The sequence below is a fragment of the Artibeus jamaicensis genome, unplaced genomic scaffold (assembly GCF_021234435.1).
Source record: "Artibeus jamaicensis isolate MK-2021 breed Jamaican fruit bat unplaced genomic scaffold, CSHL_Jam_final contig_465, whole genome shotgun sequence".
NCBI classification, from domain to species: Eukaryota; Metazoa; Chordata; class Mammalia; order Chiroptera; family Phyllostomidae; genus Artibeus; species Artibeus jamaicensis.
Genome location: NW_026521843.1, coordinates 42,324,560 through 42,344,318, shown reverse-complemented (window position 1 = coordinate 42,344,318; position 19,759 = coordinate 42,324,560). Strand labels below are relative to the sequence as shown.

General features: G+C 38.6%; 1 protein-coding gene across 3 annotated transcripts in view; it reads left to right on the top strand.

The window, feature by feature from the left end:
• WDPCP (WD repeat containing planar cell polarity effector) overlaps window positions 1-19,759 on the top strand; it is a 331,941-nt gene that overhangs the window by 252,854 nt on the left and 59,328 nt on the right. Inside the window, exons 15-16 of one of the 3 annotated variants that reach the window (XR_008391976.1) lie at window positions 15,232-15,342; window positions 16,652-16,675. The exons of the other annotated variants lie outside the window; for them this stretch is intronic. The gene's annotated coding sequence lies outside the window, so the exon portion shown is untranslated. Of the gene's footprint in view, window positions 1-15,231; window positions 15,343-16,651; window positions 16,676-19,759 lie in introns of those variants that run through there. 3 annotated transcript variants of the gene reach the window in all.

Genomic DNA, 19,759 nt, shown 5'->3' with positions numbered 1-19,759 from the left:
GCTGCCTATTAGGCTTAGTCACTGAAAAAGCCTCTGTCAGTACTCAAGTTTCATGAGGTAGGTTCTCAGTAAGTCACCAGTTAGCAGCAAGTGGTGTTCACCAGACCTATACAAGTTCAAACTAGGTGCCAGTGCTGTGTCTGAGGCTACTCAGCAAATGTCCCTGGGTATACCAAGTCTAGCTGTAACCACTGAGTGCTCATATACCTTTGTATTGGGACAGTCTCAGGGAGTTGCCAGGGTGAGGCCAGCAGAGTTTAATAAAACCTCAACAGACCATGGTTTGGCTATGTGAAGGGAAGGCTCTGCTCTGGTCAGGTGTGCAAGGAAAAACTGTCCTCTGTCCTAGAGCCACACAACTCAGTCTGTCCCAGATTATGCTGGAAGAGATGGAGCTCAGCAGGGTGGGGCTGCCAGGAGTTGGGTGGATGAGACTAGTGGGTCTCTCATGAAATGGAGGTGCTGTTCCAGCTTCAGGAAAGTTGGGGGGTATGGACCCTGCCTCACAGCCACACAACTTAGACTGTCCCAGATTTTTCTCCAACCTTGGCAGAATTTAATCACTAGGAATTGAGTGGGTGGGCTCCCAGAGCCCAGAGTGTGGGGCTAGTGGATCTCTTATGAGAGATAAGCACCAGTCAAGTTCATGGGAAGGTGGGTAAATTGGCCCCCACCCCAAAGCTGTGTAACTCAACCACTGACATGTGTCTCCCCAGACCTCTGTACCAGGCAGCTGACTGTTCATCAAGGCAAAATCTCTCAGGGTGGGGCTATTACTTCCCTCCAGGCTGATGCCACGGGGGGAAGTATGGGGGGAATGCTCCAGCCAAGAAAGATGGTGTCTTCAGTGTAGGAGAATGACTCAGCAGAGGGTTCCTGGTGGTGGCCTCTTCAATTGTTCCCCCAGAGCCACAAACCCCAATGCTCCTCACATGACTAGTTCACTCCACCTCTGCCAGTGCTTGGGGTAAATGGCTGCAAATGAAATTTTCTTGCATTGGCCCCTTAAGAGGGTGTCTATGTCTCTAGCAGACTCCCGTCTCTCTCTGATGGACAAGAGCTCCACTACTTTTCAGTCAGATGTTATATGAGTGCATCTTTCCAGCTCTGGTGCTCTCATCTGAGGAGCCTGGCTTGGGGTTGAGTCATTAGGCTTTTCAGGGAATCTCCAGCAGCTGAGATATCCCTCTGGAAGTTCAGCCGCCACCATTCAAGTGTGTGGAGTCAGCCCTTTTCACATCTCTGCCCTTCCTACCAGTCTCAATGTAACTTATTCTGTAAATCCTTGGTTATAAGATTTATCTTCAGCTGGTCTTCACTTGGGTTGTTCAGGATGATTTTTCTATAATTTAGTTGTAATTACAATTTAGTCCTAGGAGGCTATGAGTGTATCTTCACCTACTCAGCTGCCATCTTGGATTCTCTATTTGTTGCCTCTTTGATAATTGCCAATCTGAAGGATGTGAGGTTGTATCTCATGATTTTTTAATTAATTAATTTAACGTTGGTTAATAAGATTATATAGGTTTCTAGTATATTATATGATGTGTGTACTGCATTCTATGCCCACCACCCAGTCAAATCATCTTCTGCCACCATATACTTGCCCCCTTTACCACTTACCATCCCCCTACACACATTCCCTCTGCTCTCCACCATACTACTGTCCGTGTCTGAGTTTCAGTTTTACATTCCACATATGAGTGAAATCATATGGTTCTTGACTTTTTCTGTCTGGCTTATTTCCCTAAGCATAATATTCTCAAGATCTATCTATATTGTTGCAAATGGTAGTATTTCATCTTTTCTTAAGGCTGAGCAATATTCCACTGTATATGTGTTCCATTCATTTATCACAAGACATTTCAGTTGTTTCCATGTCTTGGCCATGAACAGTTGTTTCCATGAACAGTGTTCTATGAACATAGGGTTACATATATTTTTGAGAATAAATAATTTTCCAGGTAGATATCCAGAAGAGGGGTTGCTTGGTAATATGATAACTCTATTCTTAATTTTTTGAGGAACCTCTGTACTGTTTTCCATAGTGACCGTATCAGTTTACATTCCCACCAGAAGTAAGGGTTACCTTTTTCCACAACCTCTTCAACACTTACTATTAATCTTGTTGATAGTAGCGATTCTAATGGGAGTAAAGTGGTATCTCACTGTGGTTTTAATTTGCATTTCCCTAACAACTAGTGAAGTTGAGCATCTTTTCATGTCTGTTGGCCCTCTGTATATCTTCATGGGTGAAATGCCTGCCCAGGTCTTCTACTTGTTTTTTAATTGGATTGTTTGTTTTATTGTTGTTTAGTTGTATGAGTTCTTTATATATTTTGGATTAACCTCTTGTGGAGCAGTTGTTTACAAATATCTTCTCCTATTCAGTTGGTTGCCTTTTTGTTTTGTTGATGGTTTATTCTGCTGTGTAGAATTTTTTTAGTATTATATCGTTCATTTTCATTTCTGCCTTTGCCTTACCTTTAAGGTCAAATTCATAAAATATTCTCTAAGGCCAAGGCACATAGTTTAGTACCAATATATTCTTCTATGTAATTTATTGTTTTAAGCCTCATATTTAGATCTTTGATACATTTTAAATTAATTTTTATACATGGAGAGGAATTATAATCTCATTTGATTCTTTTGCAGGTGGCTTTCCAATTTTTCCAGCACCATTTATTGAAGAGGCTTTTCTTTCTCCATTGTGTGTTTCTGACTCCTTTTGTCCAAAACTATCAGCACATATACATGTGGTTTTATTTCTGAGCTCTCAATTCTGTTCCATTGGTCTTTATGCCTGTACCATGCTATTTTGATTATTGTTGTTCTGTAGTACCGTTTCAAGTCAGGTAGTGTGGTACATCTAGCTTTGTTCTTTTTCCAAAGGATTGCTTTGGTTCTTCGGGGTCTTTTGTGGTCCCATATAAATCTGGTAATTTTTTTGTCCATTTTCGTTAAAAAATGCCGTTGGTATTTTGATTGTAATTGCATTAAATCTGTATATTGCTTTGGGTAATATGGACATTTTAACTATGTTGATTCTTCCAATCCATGAACATGGAATATTTCTCCGTCTTTTTCAATCTCTTTTAATAAAATGTTTTGTAGTTTTCAGCATATAGGTCCTTCACATTCTTTGTTGTTTATTCCTAGGTATTTCATTCTTTCTTTTTGTTGCATTGCAAGAAGAATTTTTAAAATATATATATTTTATTGATTATGCTATTACAGTTGTCCCATTTGCCCACCTTCATTCCCCTCCACCCCCTCGCACCCACATTCCTCCCCTTTAGTTCATGTCCCTGGGTCATACATATAAGTTCTTTCGCTTCTGTATTTCCCATATTATTCTTGCCCTCCCCCTGTCTATTTTCTACCTACCAACTATGCTACTTATTCTCTTTACCTTTTCCCTTTCTCTCCCTCTCCCTTGTTGATAACCTTCCATGTGATCTCCATTTCTGTGGTTCTGTTCCTTTTCTAGTTTACTGTTTACTTTGTTTTTGTTTTAGGTGTGTTTGTTAATAATTGTGATTTGCTGTCATTTTACATATTTTTTATCTTCTTTTTCTTAGATAAGTCCCTTTAACATTTCATATAATAAGGGCTTGGTGATAATGAACTCCTTGAACTTGACCTTATCTGCCCTTCCATTCTAAATGGTAGCTTTGCTGGATAGAGCAATCTTGGATGTAGGTCTTTGGATTTCATAACTTGAAATATTTCTTTCCAACCCCTTCTTACCTGTAAGGTCTTTTTTTGAGAAATCAGCTGACAGTCTTATAAGAACTCCTTTGTAGGTAACTTCCTCCTTTTCTCTTGCTGATTCTAGAATTCTCTCCTTCATTTTAATCTTGGCTAATACAATTATGATGTGCCTTGGTGTGTTCCTCCTTGGGTCCAGCTTCTTTGGGACTCTCTGAGCTTCCTGGACTTCTTGGAAGTCTATTTCCTTTGCCAGATTGGGGAAGTTTTCCTTTATTTGTTCAAATAAGTTTTACACTTGTTGCTCTTTCTCTTCTCCTTCTGGTACCCCTATAAGTTGGATACTGGAAGGTTTAAAGATGTCCTGGAAGTGCCTAAGCCTCTCTTCATTTTTTTTGAGTTCTTGTTTCTTCATTTTTTCCTGATTGGATGTTCCTTCCTTCCTTCTGGTCACCTCCTTTGAGTCCCAGTTTCCTTTTCATCATTTTTGGTTCCCTGTACATTTTCCTTTATTTCACTTGGCCTAGCCTTCATTTTTTTTTTCATCTAATTTGTGACCAAATTCAACCAATTCTGTGAGCATCCTGATCACCAGTGCTTTGGACTCTGTATCTGATAGGTTGGCTACCTCTTCGTCACTTAGTTGTATTTTTCCTGGAGCTTTGATCTGTTCTTTCATTTGGGCCATTTTTTTTGTCTTGATGTGCCTGTTATGTAGTGAGGGGCAGAGCCTTATGTTTTCACCAGGACAGGGTAATCCACATTACTGGGTTGTGACACTGTATGTGGGGAAGGGGTCTGAGAGGGAACAATGGTGCTTGCTCTGCTCTCTACCAGATTTCAGTCACTTCCCCTGCTTCCCACAAGCAAATTGGGCCCATCCGGTGCTGATTCCCATGTGGATGGGTTTGTGTATGTTTTAGGACCCTGTGGGTCTCTCCAGTGAACGCTCCTGTGAGGCTGGGAGCCTCTCCTGGCACCTCAACCCCCACAAGTGTTTTCAATTGGTGGTTTGAGGCTTTATTTCCCAATGCTGGGACCCTGGGTTGTGCAGTCTGTCCTGCTACCCAGTTCACTGGGTTTATCTGTGTGCAAATGTGGGACTGCCCACACTGTGTCACCTCACTGGGTCCACTAGCTACCAGATTCCACCCTTCCTACTGGTCTGGATGAATGTGTCTTCTTTAACTCCTTGGTTGTCAGACTCCCATACGGTTCAATTTTCTGTTAGTTCTGGGTTTGTTTTTTTTAATTGTTATTGTCCTTCTTTTGGTTATGTGAGGAGGCACAGTATATCTACCTATGCCTCAGTCTTGGCCAGAAGTCATCTGTTTTGTTTTTTAAATTTCATTTTCTGTAATTTCATTGTTAATATTCAGGAAAGCAGTGGATTTTTGTACATTAATTTTTGTGTCTCACAGCTTTACTGTATTTATTGCTTCTAATAGTTTTGTTGTTGAGTCTTTACAGTTTTCTACATAACAAATTATCTCACCTGCAAAAAGTGACACTTTTACTTCTTGATTTCCAATTTGGATGCCTTTTAATTATTTCTTTCATCTGATCCATCTGACTTGGACTTCTTGGCATTTCCCTGTTGATCACTGATGTTGAACATCTTTTCATGCAGTGATTAACCATCTGTATGGAAAACATCTTCTTTGACATCTTCTTTGGAAAGATGTCTATTCAGACCTTGTGCCCACTCTGAATTGGGTTTTTTGATTTTGAGTTGTATGAATTCTTTATATAGTTTGAATATTAACTTCTTATCAGATAGATCATCTGCAAATATGTTATCCTATTCAGTAGGTTGCCTTTTCATCTTGATGGTTTCCTTTACTGTGCAAAAGCTTCTGTGTGATGTAGCCCCATTTCTTTGTTTATATAGCCTTTGCCCAAGGAAACATATCCAACAAAAAATATTGTGAAGTTCAATGTCAAAGAGTTTACTGCTTGTATTTTCTAGGAGTTTTATGGTTTCAGGTCTTACATTTAAGTCTTTAACCCATTCTGACTTTATTTTTGTAAATGGTGTAACAGGTGGTTCAATTTTATTTTTTTCCATGCATCTGTCCAATTTTCCCAACACCATTTATCGAAGAAACTGTCTTAACCCAATTGTATATCTATGCCTCCTTTATTGTAGATTGACAATATAAAAGTGTTTTAGAGGAGGCTCTTTATGTGTCTTTTTGTGCCAATATTATACTGTTTTGATTACTATAATCACTATAGTTTGAGATCAGAAAGCATGATACCTCCAACTTCATTCTCCTCTCTCTAGATTAATTTGGCTATGAGTTCTTTATATATTTTTAATATTAGCCCCTTTATTTGAGGTATTATTTGTAAATTATTTCTCCCATTTGATTGGTGTCCTTTTTGTTTTGTTAATGGTTTCCTTTGCTATGAAAAAGCTTTTTAGTTTAATGTAGTCCCATTCATTTATTTTTGCTTTTACTTCCTTTGCCTTTGTGGTCAAATTCCAAAATCCCTCTGAGACCAAGGTCCATTAGTTTAGTACTTATGTTATTTTATATTTTCTGGTTTTATATTCACATCTTTAGTTTATTGCTTGTGCTATTACAGTTGTCCTGATTTTTCCCCTTTTACCCCCTTCACCCAGCAACCCCTATTCCCTCAGGCAATCTTCTCACCATTCTTCATGTCCATGGGTCATGCATATAAATTCCTGGACTACTCTCTTTCCTATACTGTACTTATATCCCCATGGCTATGCTGTAACTACCTATTTATACTTCTTATCCCCTTACCTCTTCACCCATTCCCCCACAGCCCCCCCATCTGATAACCATCAAAGTGCTCTAAGTATCCATGATTCTGTCTCTGTTCTTGTTTGCTTAGTTTGTTAGATTAAAAATACTGACAGGTATGTATTTGTTATTTTATTGTTCATAATTTTGATCTTCTTTTTGTTAAATAAGTCCCTTTAACATTTCATATAATAATGGTTTGGTGATGATGAACTCCCTTAGCTTTTTCTTGTCTTTTTACCTTTGGCCTTTTCTGCTAAAATAATTTTGTTTAACATTTCTTGTATTGCTGGTTTAGTGGTAATGAACTTTTCCTTTCCTTGTCTGAGAAACTATGTCCTTCAATTCTAAATGCTAATAATCTTGTTGTGTATTTTTGGATGTAGTTTTTGCTTTAATTACTTTGAATATATCAAACCATTCTTTTTGGCTTGCAAAGTTTATGCAGAAAATTCAGCTGAGTGTCTTATGCAGGATCTGTATAGTGGCCTTTTTTCTTGATGATTTTAAGATTTCACCTTTAACTTTCTCCATTTTAATTATTATATGTCTTAGTGTGAGCCTGTTTGGGTTTATCTTGTTTCCTGGATATGGATGTCTGCTCCTTTCATCAAGTTAGGAAAGTTTTCAGCCATTATTCTTTTAAATAGGTTTTCTGTCTCCTCTTCTTCTGTGACACCTATGTGTCTAATGTTGGTATGCTTGATGTTGTCCCAGAGGTTCCATAAACTATTTTTATTTTTCTTTTTGCTGTTCTTTTTTTCATATTTTATTATTTTTATTTTTATTTAGTTATTTTTCAAGTATAGTTTTCTGTTTATTTCTCTCATCCCAGCCCACCCCTCCCCAGGCACCCCACCTCCCTCCCATTTCCACCCCCTTTAGTTATTGTCCCTGTGTCCTTTGTACTTGTTCCTCTAAATCCCTCCCATTTTTTTCCCCTTAAATTTTCTCCCCTCTCGCCTCTGGTCACTGACCCCGTGTTCTCTATTTCAGTGTATTTGTATTTTGCTTGCTTGTCTGTTTTGTTGTTTAGCTTCCTGTTAAAGATGAGATTGTATAGTATTTGTCTTTTAACCCCTAGCTTGTTTCACTCAGCATAATGCTTTCCAGTTCCATCCATGTTGTTGCAAAGGGTAGTAGTTCCTTCTTTCTCTCTGCTGCATAGAATTCCATTGTGTGTATGTACCACAGTTTTTTGACCCATTCATTTACCGACAGGCACCTAGGTTGCTTCCAGCTGTTGGCTGTTGTAAATTGTGCTACTATGAACACTGTGGTGCATAGGTTCTTTGAAATTGGTGTTTTGGGGTTCTCAGGATATAATCCTAGCAGTGGAATTGCTGGGTCAAAAGGCAGGTTGATTTTTATTTTTCTGAGAAAATTCCATACTGTTTTCCATAATGGTTGTACCAGTCTGCAATCCCACCAACAGTGACTAAGGTCCCCTTTTCCCCACAACCTCTCCAACATTTGTTGTTGGTTGCTTTGTTTATGATAGCCATTCTGACTGGTGTAAAGTGGTATCTCATTGTGGTTTTAATTTGCATCTCTCTGATAGCTAGCAATATTGAGCATTTCTTCATGTGTCTCTGGATCTTCTGTATGTCCTCCTTGGGGAAGTGTCTGTTCAAGTCCTTTTCCTATTTTTTAATTGGGTTAGATGTCTTCTAGAGTGGAGTCGTGTAAGTTCTTTGTATATTTTGGAGATTAAACCATTGTCTTTGGCATCCTTGACAAATATGTTTTCCCATACAGTTGGTTGTCTTGCTAATTTAATACTGTTTTCTTTAGCCACGCAGAAGCTTTTTATTTTGATGAGATCCCATTTGTTTATTCTTTCCTTTATATTCCTTGCTCTAGGGGACTTATCATTAAAAATGTTGCTGCGTGGAATATCTGAGATCTTCTTGCCGATGTTCTCCTCTAGGACTTTAATGGTGTCACGGCTTATATTTCAGTCTTTTATCCACCTTGAATTTATTTTGGTGTATGGTGTAAGTTGGTGCTCAAGTTTCATTTTTTTGCACGTAGCTGTCCAGTTCTCCCAACACCATTTGTTGAAGAGGCTATCTTTACTCCATTTTATGTTATTGCCCCCTTTGTCAAATATTAATTGACTGTAGAGAGTTGGGTTCATTTCTGGGCTCTGTTCTGTTCCATTGGTTTATGTGCCTGTTTTTATGCCAGTACTAGGCTGTTTTCATTACAGTGGCCTTGTAATACAGTTTGATATCAGGTATTGTGATCCCTCCTTCTTCATTCTTCTTTCTCAAAAGTGCAGCTGCTATTCGCGGTCGTTTATGGTTCCATATAAATTTTTGAAGTGTTTGTTCTATGTCTGTGAAATACACCATTGGTACTTTAATAGGTATTGCATTGAATCTGTAAATTGCTTTGGGTAGTATGGACATTTTGATGATGTTAATTCTTCCAATCCAGGAACAAGGTTTGTGTTTTCCTTGATTTCTTTCTTCAGGGCTGTGTAGTTTTCTGCATACAGGTCTTTTACCTCCTTAGTTAGGTTTATTCCCAGATATTTTATTTTTGTTTTTGCTATATCGAATGGGATTTTTTCCTTGATTTCTGCTTCTGCTGATTCATTATTGGTATACAAAAATGCCTTTGATTTCCAGATATTGACTTTGTAACCTGCTGTTTTGCCAAATTCATTAATTAGTTCAAGCAGTTTTTGGGCAGAGTCTAATGGATTTTCCATGTACACTATCATGTCATCTGCAAACAGTGATAGTTTTGTTTCCTTCTTTCCTATTTGGATGCCTTTTATTTCCTTTTCTTGCCTGATTGCTGTGGCTAAAACTTCCAATACTATATTGAATAGAAGTGGTGAAAGTGGACATCCTTGTCTCATTTCTGATCTTAATGGAAAAGCTTTTAGTTTTTGCCCATTGAGTATGATGTTGGCTGTAGGTCTCTCATAAATGGCCTTTATTATATCGAGGAATGCTCCCTCTATTCTCACTTTACTGAGTGTTTTTATCATAAATGGGTGTTGTACCTTATCAAAACCTTTTTCCAGGTCTATTGATATGATCATGTGGTTTTTGTCTTTGCTTTTGTTTATGTGATGTATTACATTTACTGATTCCCGAATATTGAACTATCTTTGCATCCCTGGGATGAATCCCACTTGGTCGTGGTGTATGATCTTTTTGATATATTGTTGGATGTGATTTGGCAATATTTTGTTGAGGATTTCAGCATCTATGGTCATCAGCAATATTGGCCTGAAGTTTTCTTTCTTTGTTGTGTCTCTATCTGGTTTTGGAATTAGGATGATGCTGGCTTCATAAGAAAAATTTGGGAGTTTTCCATCCTTCTGGATTTTTTGTAATAGTCTGTGGAGAATAGGGGTTAGCTCTTCCTTAAATGCTTTGTAGAATTCTCCTGTGAACCCATCTGGTCCGGGGCTTTTGTGTGATGGGAGTTTTTTGATTACTGCTTCAATTTCTTTTGCTGTTATTGGTGTGTTCAGATTTTCTGCTTCTTTTTCATTGAGTTTTGGAAGATTATATTTTTCTAGAAATGTGTCCATTTCCCCTAGGTTTTCAAATTTCTTGGCATACAGTTCTTCAAAGTAATTGCTTACAATCCCTTCTATTTCTGTGGTGTCAGTTGTAATCTCTCCTTTCATTTCTAATTGTGTTTATTTGTGTCCTCTCTCTTCTTTTCTTGATGAGCCAACTTAAAGGCTTGTCTATTTTGTTTATCTTCTCAAAGAACCAACTCCTGGATTCATTGATCCTTAGAATTGTGCTTTTAGTTTCTATGTCATTTAATTCTGCTCTGATCTTGGTTATTTCCTTCCTTCTGCTTGCTCTGGGCTGTCTTTGTTGTTGTTCCTCGAGTTCTTGCAGGCGTAGGGTTAGGTTGCTTGTTTGAAATGTTTCTATGTTCTTTAGGTAGGCCTGTATTGCTATAAACTTCCCTCTCAGGACTGCTTTCGCTGTGTCCCATAAGTTTTGGGTTGTTGTGAGTTCATTTTCGTTTCCAGAAACGTTTTGATTTCTTCCCTAATTTCATTCTTGACCCATTCGTTGTTTAATAGCATACCATTCAGTCCCCATGATTTTGGGTGCTTTGGGGTGCAAAGGGGTTGGTTTCTAATTTCAGTCCCTTGTGGTCACAGAAAATGCTTGGTATGATTTCAATGTTATTGAATTTGTTGAGGCTCATTTTGTGTTCTATCATGTGGTCTATTTTTGAAAATGTTCCATGTGCATTTGAGAAGAATGTGTATTTAGCTTCTTTGGGATGAAGGGCTCTATATATATATCAGTTAAGTCCATTTCCTCTAGGGTGGTGTTTAATGCCGCATTGGAAGATCTGTCCATTTTTGACAGTGGGGTGTTAAAATCCCCTACTATAATTGTGTTGCTGTCAATATCTTTCTTGAAGTCCTCTAAGATTTTCTTGATATATTTGGGTGCCCCTATGTTTGGTGCATATATATTTATGATGTTAATGTCTTCTTGGTGAATTCTTCCCTTGAGTATTTTGAAGTGACCTTCTGGGTCTCTCTTTATGGCCCTTTTTTTGAAGTCTATTTTGTCTGATATGAGAATTGCTACCCCAACTTTTTTTTTTCTTGTCTTTTTGCTTGGAAAATTTGTTTTCAGCCTTTCACTTTTAGTCTGTGATGGTCTTTTGTCCTGAGGTGGGTCTCTTGTAGGCAGCATATGTGTGGGTCATGCTTTCTTATCCATTCAGCTATTCTGTGTCTTTTGATTGGAGCATTTAATCCATTTACGTTTAAGGTTATTGATAGGTGCTTATTCACTGCCATTTTTGTACCTGTGTTCCTCTCTGTCTCTCTTTTCCTTCCTTTCCTTAAAGCAGTCCTTTTAGTATTTCTTGTAGAGCTAGTTTGGTGGAGGCATATTCTTTTAGACTTCTTTTGTCCTGGAAGCTCTTTATTTGGCCTTCTATCTTGATTGAGAGCCTTGCTGGGTAAAGTAGCCTTGGTTGTGGGCTTCTGGTTTTCATTACTTGGAATAGTTCTTGCCATTCTCTTCTTTGCCTGGAGTGTTTCCATCGAGAAGTCAGTAGCTAACCTTATTGGGGCTCCCTTGTATGTTACTTCTTTTTTTCTCCCTTGCTGCCTTTAAGAGCCTCTCTTTGTCTTGGAATTTTGCCATTTTAATGATAATGTGTCTTGAAGTGGGCCTGTTTGGGTTCCTCTTGATTGGGACTCTGTGATTCCTGGATTTGTGTGACTTTTTCTCTCATCAAATTAGGGAAATTTTCTCTCATTACTCTTTCAAATACATTTTCTATCCCTTGTTGTTGTTCTTCTGGTATTCCTATTCTTCGGATATCATTACGTTTCATATTGTCTTGCATTTCTCTTAATCCCTCGTCATTGTTTCTGAGCCTCTTTTACTTTTCTTGCTCTTTCTGTGAGATGCTTTCTACTTTTGAAACTTTCTACTGTGTACTTCAATTCGGAAATTGTATTCTTCATTTCCTCTTGTCCCTTGCTGATAGTTTGTTTCCTTTTTCATGTTGATATAGTTTGTGGTGAGATCATTGTAGCTCCCCTGTGGTTTCTGGTAGCTCATTGTGAGCTCTTTGAACTTCGTAATAACCAGTGCTTTGGATTCACTATCTGATAGTTGATTAGCCTCTATTTCATCTAACATGCTTTCTGAAGTTTCTTCTTTTTCTTTCATTTGGGGATTGTTTCTTTGTCTTCCCATTGTCTGAGACTCTTGTTAGTCCGAGCTTCTAAAATTGGTCTGTTCTGACTCCCTGTGTTTATGGTGTGAACTTTTGTTCTGTGGTATAATACCTTTGAATTTCAGTGGTGCAGTCTCCTTCAGGTATCTTGATGTTCTCCGTCTCCACCTACTGCTGTGCTGGTCCCCGCACTGGCTGGCTCCTGTAGCTAACTCCCCGGCGCCCAGTCCCCTCGCTATGGCAGCGGCACAGGGGCCATGAATGTCCTAGCTCCGTAGCTGCCTCTGCAGCTGTCTGGTGTTTCAGCGTCGGTCACAATCTCTGGTCTTTTAATTTCATAAATGCTGGGTAACTGATGGTTTATTGCGCTGTTTCTCTATAGATCTGCCACGATTTTCACCCACGAGTACAGGAGCTAGAATCCACTCCGTCCTACTCTGTGACTATCTTCCCAGCATCCTACAATGCTTTGGTCTTGATGTTTAGACCATAAAACAAAGGATTCTTCCCCCTCTGTAATGATGAATCTAATGACACTTTTCTGTCTCCCTCCCCGTCTGTCTCTCATTGACATTCAACACTGCTGATAACACTCCTTCTTTGCTTCATTGATCCAATTATACTAGTTCAGCAGATGATAAAATTGAATTAGAAATGCAAAATTCTTATATGTGGTCACATCTGAGCCCTGCCGTGGACGTGCGTTTCCCGGGAGAGCTGAACGCAAGTGGACAGCTCTGCTCACTGTAGCGCGGAAAGGGTCTTTTTGCTGTTCTGATGTAGTGAGTTCCACTACCTGTTTTCTAGTTCACTTACTAGTTCTGCATATTAAATGTGCAGTTGATTCCCTCTAGTTATTTTTCATTTCAGTTATTGTGTTTTTCAGTTCTGATTTGGTCTATATGTTTCAACCTCTGTTTTAAAGTTTTCATAAAGTTCCTCCATTCTTCTCCTGAGTTCATTGAGCATCTTTATAAGCATTGTTTTCAACTCTTAACTTGGTAGAGTGTGCCCATTTCATTCAGTTCTTTTTCTAGTGTTTTGTCCTATTATTTAATTTGTAAACTATTCATCTCATTAAAAAAGTCTCTTTCTATGAATTTGGTGAAAAAGCAACCTCTCTTACCTTTGAAGGGGAGGTGCTTTCCCTTTGTAGACTTTGTGAGCCAAGTCTTTTTGGCAGGCCAGATGGACCAGGAGCTGTAGCAGGTACAGGCCACAGGGATATCCAGGGGCAAGCCAAGGCTGTTGTTGGAACCTAGGTTGGCTATGGGGAATCTTGGGGTTAAAACAGACTCAGGCTATGTGGAGCTGTAGTGGAGCAGGCTTAGGCCACACAGAGTCCCCAAATCAAGCCATGTATAGGCCCAGAGCTTTAGCTGAAGTGTGTATGAGCTATGGGGAGTCCTGAGGACAAGCTAAGCTGGAACCACTTTGGTGGACTAGTAGCTGTAGCTGGAGCAGCCCACAGGAAGACCCAGGCAGAGCTATAGTTATAGCTTATCCTAAACAAGCTGAGGATAAGGTGTAATTAAAGCTGATCCTAAGCAAGCTACAGATCTTGTGTGGACCTGGGTGCACTAGAATGGCCTTGGCCAGCTGGCCAGAGTGCCTATATCATGCTCATATCTCTTTGACCAAGGTAAGGGGAGAGTACAACAAATGGTACTCTCTGGTACCTCTGACACCAAAAAGTTCCTGAAGTTCTCCTCCTATTTGGCAAATGCTTAAGGTTAGCAAGTAGATTTCTTTCAGATGTAGTCTAGGGACCCTTTAATCTACTGTTTTTTGTTGTTGTTATTGTACCCTAGGGTGGGCAAGTCTGAATGTGGTTCTTTCAGTAATCCATTCATTTCCTTCTGCAGATTAGTGTGTTGGGAGAGTAGTTCCCATGATGCCATATTTCTGTCTCTCCTACCTATTTCTGTGTGATCTCTCTCTCGTTTTTTTGTGCAAAAGCTGTTCAGCTAGCCCTCAGTTCTTCTCAGGAGAAATTGATCTGTCTGTGGGAGGAGGAGAGTTTATGGTCTTCCTATGCTGCCATATTGTACCAGAAGCCTCCTTGTAAATTAATTGACCATATTTGTATGGGCTTATTTCTGGGCTCTCTATTCTGTTCCCTTGATCTTAGTGACAACAGACATTTTATCACATACTTAAAATATCCAACTCAAAGTTATTGGTGGAATGAAAGACATGTTGTGAATTTTAGGGAAAAGGGCATATGGATATTTTGGCCACCCCAGTAATCTAGAGGTGAAAAGATATCTGTACACTGAAAATAAAAAGAAGGTACAAATAAATGGAACAATGTCAATGACAACAGACATTTTATCACAAAGCTACAGAAGTAAAAACAGCTAGTAATAAGGAATTATGATGCTTCCATCTGTCTCCTTTATCAAAATTTGTTGGGCAATTCAGGGTCTATTTTGATATGGATTGCATTGATTCTGTAGACTGCTTTGGATAGTATGGACATTTTTTTAAAATCCTCATCCAAGAGTATGTTTGATTTCAGGGACAGAACAATCAATTGCCTCCCTGCATGTCCCAACTAGGGCTTGAACCCACAACCTTTTAACGTAGGGGACGACACTCCAACCAACTGACCACCTACCTGGCCAGGGTGGGTAGTATGGACATTTTAACAATATTAATTCTTCTAACCCATGAACATGGACATTGTTCCATTTATTTGTACCTTTTTTTTATTTTCAGTGTACAGATATCTTTTCACCTCTAGATTACTGGGGTGGCCAAAATATCCATATGCTTTTTTCCCTAAAATTCACAACATGTTTTTCATTCCACCAATAACTTTGAGTTGGATATTTTAAGTATGTCGGCTATCTTCCTCTATTGGCTTCTAGTGGGTAGAGGCGGGTGCTGCTAAACATCTCCCAATGCATAAAACAGCCCCACAGCAAAGAACTGGCCAAAATTTCAGTAATGCCAATGAACTCCACAAACCACTTTTAACACATTTGATCAGTCACAGCACCTTCGCCATTCACTGCACAAGTCTTTTTTTCCATTTCAGTTGTTTTTACCTTTCTTCAAATAATAAAGAATAATAAAGAATAATAAGCTGAAAATGTTGTGGATCTTCCATCTTCAATGTTAATGACTGCACAAAAATTCACCAATTTTGGTAAGTTTTTTCAAATGACAGCTGTCACAATACAATCTAACAAAATTGTCTCAAAAACAACTAAACACTACTAGGGCCAGTCTATGGGGAAAAATGTAACAGAATTTTTGGCCAACCCAATCTTTTTTATGCAATTGTATTAATTTTTCCGATAATTCATTAGTAGTTTATAGAAAAACAATGATTACATTGATTTTATATCCTCCAACTTTACTGAATTGACTTATTCTACAGATTTCTGGTGGAGCCTTTATGACTTTCTATATATAATCTCATCTGTAAAAGGAGACAATTTTACTTCTTCCTTTCTAATCTGGATGCCTTTTATTTTGTTTGTTTTTCTTGCCTAATCATTTTGGTTAGGACTTCCAATAGTCTTTTGAATCAAAGTAACCAGGGTTAAATAAGCTGCATTGATGGTGTACTGGTGGTAGAATAATGCCAACATGTGCATTATGTAAGAAACAGAGGAATCTGCAAAGTGAGTGCACAGTGATTGAAAGAAATATTTTTATTTCTTTCTTACATAGTCCTGGAAGGTGTTCCACAACTGGTAGGGTATGTTGATATCAGATTACCAGGTTCCCTTCCATCATGCTGCTTTGTCATCTCTAGGGTATAGCCTTCATCTGCATGTTTGTGCATCCCTACCTATAAGTAGGAGAAATAAAAGGAAGGCATACTCTTTTCTTGTTCAAGGTAGAAAACTATAATTGTTACACCTCACTTCTGCTAATAACCCATTTTACAAAACCTGCTCATAAGTCTACCACTAAGTTTAATGAAAGTCTGGGAAATATCTTTGGAGGGGTGATCATAAACCCAGCAAAATAACCGTCACTGTAAAAAGCAACAGGAACTTGGCAGAAGGGAGGAGCTAGCATTTCATGTTATAATGAGATTTGAAGAACAGTATTTAAAAGAAGATAAGCAAAATGGTAGAAGAAATAGTTTTCAAACCCTATTCAAAGATAATTCCCAGCTGCACTTCACGTGACTCTACACATTCACATATTAGGAAACTCTTCCAAATGCATTGTAGCTCCAAATACACTTTAATATTGCAAATACTATGCTGTAAAAAGGCTGTACATACTCTGGTTTCTCTTCAGGTCATATAAATCTTTTGCCTTTTACTTAAAAAGGCTGTAGCTTTATAAATTGCCATCTCCTTTTAAACATACTTTTAAATTCTGATACAAACCTTATTTGTGCTTAATGGAGAACTACAAAATATTAAAAATATAGTATAAAATTAAAGACTACTATTACTAATCTATTTATTTCCTATTTTTACTATACATATGAGGGCTGTCTGGAAAAAGTGAAGCACTGTTAATATAACAAGAACAGTTTGTGGAACATCAGTGTAACCTGGCAGCCAAAGAGAGTGGACTGGAATGTGCATGCATGAACAATGATGACTTCACTGTACTAGTCAGAGTGGTAGATGCCTTTGAGTGAGTATATATACTATGTGGCTGTCACATTAAAAATGACTGAGTAGAGCAACAAATCTACATCAAATTTTGTGTGAAGCCTGAATATTCCTTCATGGAAACTATTCAGATGACTCAGAAAGCCACAGCTGTGGGTAGCTGGTGATTGGCAGCTTCATCACAACAACGTACCCATCGCATCTAATGCAGAGGTTTTTGGCAAAACATCAAATCACCCAGGTGACTCAACCCCTCTATGGCCCAGATTTGTTGCTCTGCAACTTCCGGCTTTTCCCAAAACTAAAATTACCTTTGAAAGGGAAGAGATTTCAAACCATTATTGAAATTCAGGAAAATACAGCTGATGGCCACTGTGTGAGGTCCAAGGTACCTACTTTCAAGGAGACTGATGTAACATTGCTTTATGTACAATGTTTCTTGTATCTTCTTCAATATCTTTATCTTTGATAGTAGTGGCTGGATACTTTCTGGACACACCTCATATTTACCAAAATTTGAATATTTATCTTGCCTTTTGTTACCCAATGGTATTTTCATGTCATCAAAAATACTGATTTTTAATAAGTTATCTTCTTCCTAAATGCCTCTTTTGTTTTAGTATAAAATCATGATACCATGGGGAAAATGTATCCTACAGATAACATGTGGATGAAGGTAAAGATTTGTTCTTATACTTTAGAAGAATTTTGTTAATAATGAGATATTTTAAGTGAAGCTACAAAAAAGTTTTTCATTCTCCCATATAAAATTGTAGTTAACTGTTTATCTACACTGTGCTTGAGAGACATTATATTACTTTTTGACTTAAAGAGATATATTCATTCCAATCTTCTATTTATTGTGTCATGATGTCAGTTTTGATCTATACCTTCTTTCCTCTAGGCGTCTTTGCCTGAAGACATAATCCTAAACCTTTCATAATGTTAAGTACATCAAAGACTTTGCTTAGCTACAGTGATCTACACAAGGCTGTATTACTTGTATAACTTAAAAGTAAATTCCAAAGAATACATGAGTATCCAACCTTTGTTCCGACATAATATTGTCATAGAATATATTAAATAATACCAATTCTTAACTACTATTACTATAGGTTTTCTCTAAATCAGATATTTTCAGATAAAATATTTCCATTGTTTAAATATTTAATTAACATGCTTTTGAATTCTGAAATACTAGTTACCTATATTATGAAAGAAGGTGTCATATTTTCAGAACTTACCTTGTCATAAATTTTTAGTGGCTTAGCAGAAGATAATAGCATTTTCCTAGGGGGAAATACTTTTTCTCCTTTTCAGAAAGGAGTCAATGTCTCAAACCCTCTATGCTTTACTCATTAGTTAGGCTAGTAAATTGTGCTGATCCAGGACCAAAAGCACTGGTAATTAAATTTTCTGCAAGTAAATAGTGAAGACTTTTGCTTGAGGGTTGGTATGTAATATTAAGAATAACTAATAAAAAATGAATTTAAGAATAAACAGAATGTATAGTAACTTGGCTAGTGTGCTAATACAGTAAAAATATGCTCTATCAAGAATTCTAAAATATAATGGACAAATCAATTCATATAGTAATATGCTACAAACTTAAAAATACTAAGGTATCTTCTGGTTGAGATGGCAGAGTAGGTAAACACTGGTGCTTGCCTCATCAGAATTACTACTGAATTATAGAATAACCATCATTGAGTACTACCTGAAGACTATATGAACAGAAGTCCTATAACTAAGGATAGAAAGAAGCTTGAAAGACTTGTAGTAGGGGGTGGAGATGTGCAATACGGAGGTACTAACTCACTGGTGTGGCACTTAATAATTCAGAGGTAATCTGCCGTGGCAGTCCCTTCTGTAAAATGAGGGGTACCAGTGCTGGAAAGAGTAATCTGAGCTGGCTATGAAAACCAGTGGGGATTGCATTCAAGTGACATGGAGGGCTTCTGGAGTCTAGGCATTCCTCTTGACAGGCTGTGAACAGATTCACTCTGGGCCCCCGGGTGGACCCTGCAGCTCAAAGAGTACCAGGGATGTGTGGTGAGGAACTGATTTGTCTGGCTTTAGAGTGGGGGCTGGAGAAGCAGGGGTTGAGGTATATCACTCCAGGAACAAAAGCACTAGTAAGCACCATTACTCCTTTGTTAAATCCTCTTTCCACCCAGCTGACATGCACAGGTGAGACCATACCTGAGTTTATCATTAATCTGGCTAACATTCTTTGCCTCACCCAGAGGATTCCCTGAGACCTCATCCCACCCAACTCACACAGCTGGCCCGAGCCACTTTTAGTAGCTTTTTCACACAAGCAAACTGCCTTGGCTTGTGCTACAGACACCCTTAAAATCTCTCAGGGATCCACAAACCCCAAACAAGCACGCAGCTGGTTTGAGCATACCCTGTACCACTTGCTAAGCATCTCTAAGCCTGGCACAAGCAGCAACTGTTCTCATCTTACATTGTAACTCCTATCAAGTGGCTCCAAGCTGGCACAAGCTGTGGCCGGTACTGGCCTGGAATATAACTTCAACTAATCACCTACAAATTCTGCACAAAGGTCTCCTGGCCTCAGCACACATTGTGGTGCCAAGCAAATGGTCCCAAGCATGGCACTAGTGGCAGCTGGCCTTGGTTCACAGTTCAGCCCCTCTCAACTGCCTCCAAGCTCAGCACAAGTGGCAACCAATGGCAGATCATTTTGTAGCTCCCACTAGGCAGCCTAAGCCTGACACAAATTTTTGAAGTTGACCTTGCCTAGCACTATAGCCCCTTTCAAGAGCCTGCACAACTAACACAACTAGTGGCCAGTTTCAGACCACTCCAAAGCACAACCCAATTAGCTCCAAAAATGACACACCCAACTGGTGGACTCCCAGAGCCCTGCCAAAGCAAGTCTGTGGGATCAGTCCATACACAATCACTTGTCTGTTGTAGTCATGGCCAGCATTCACAGCCAGTTGGACTAAG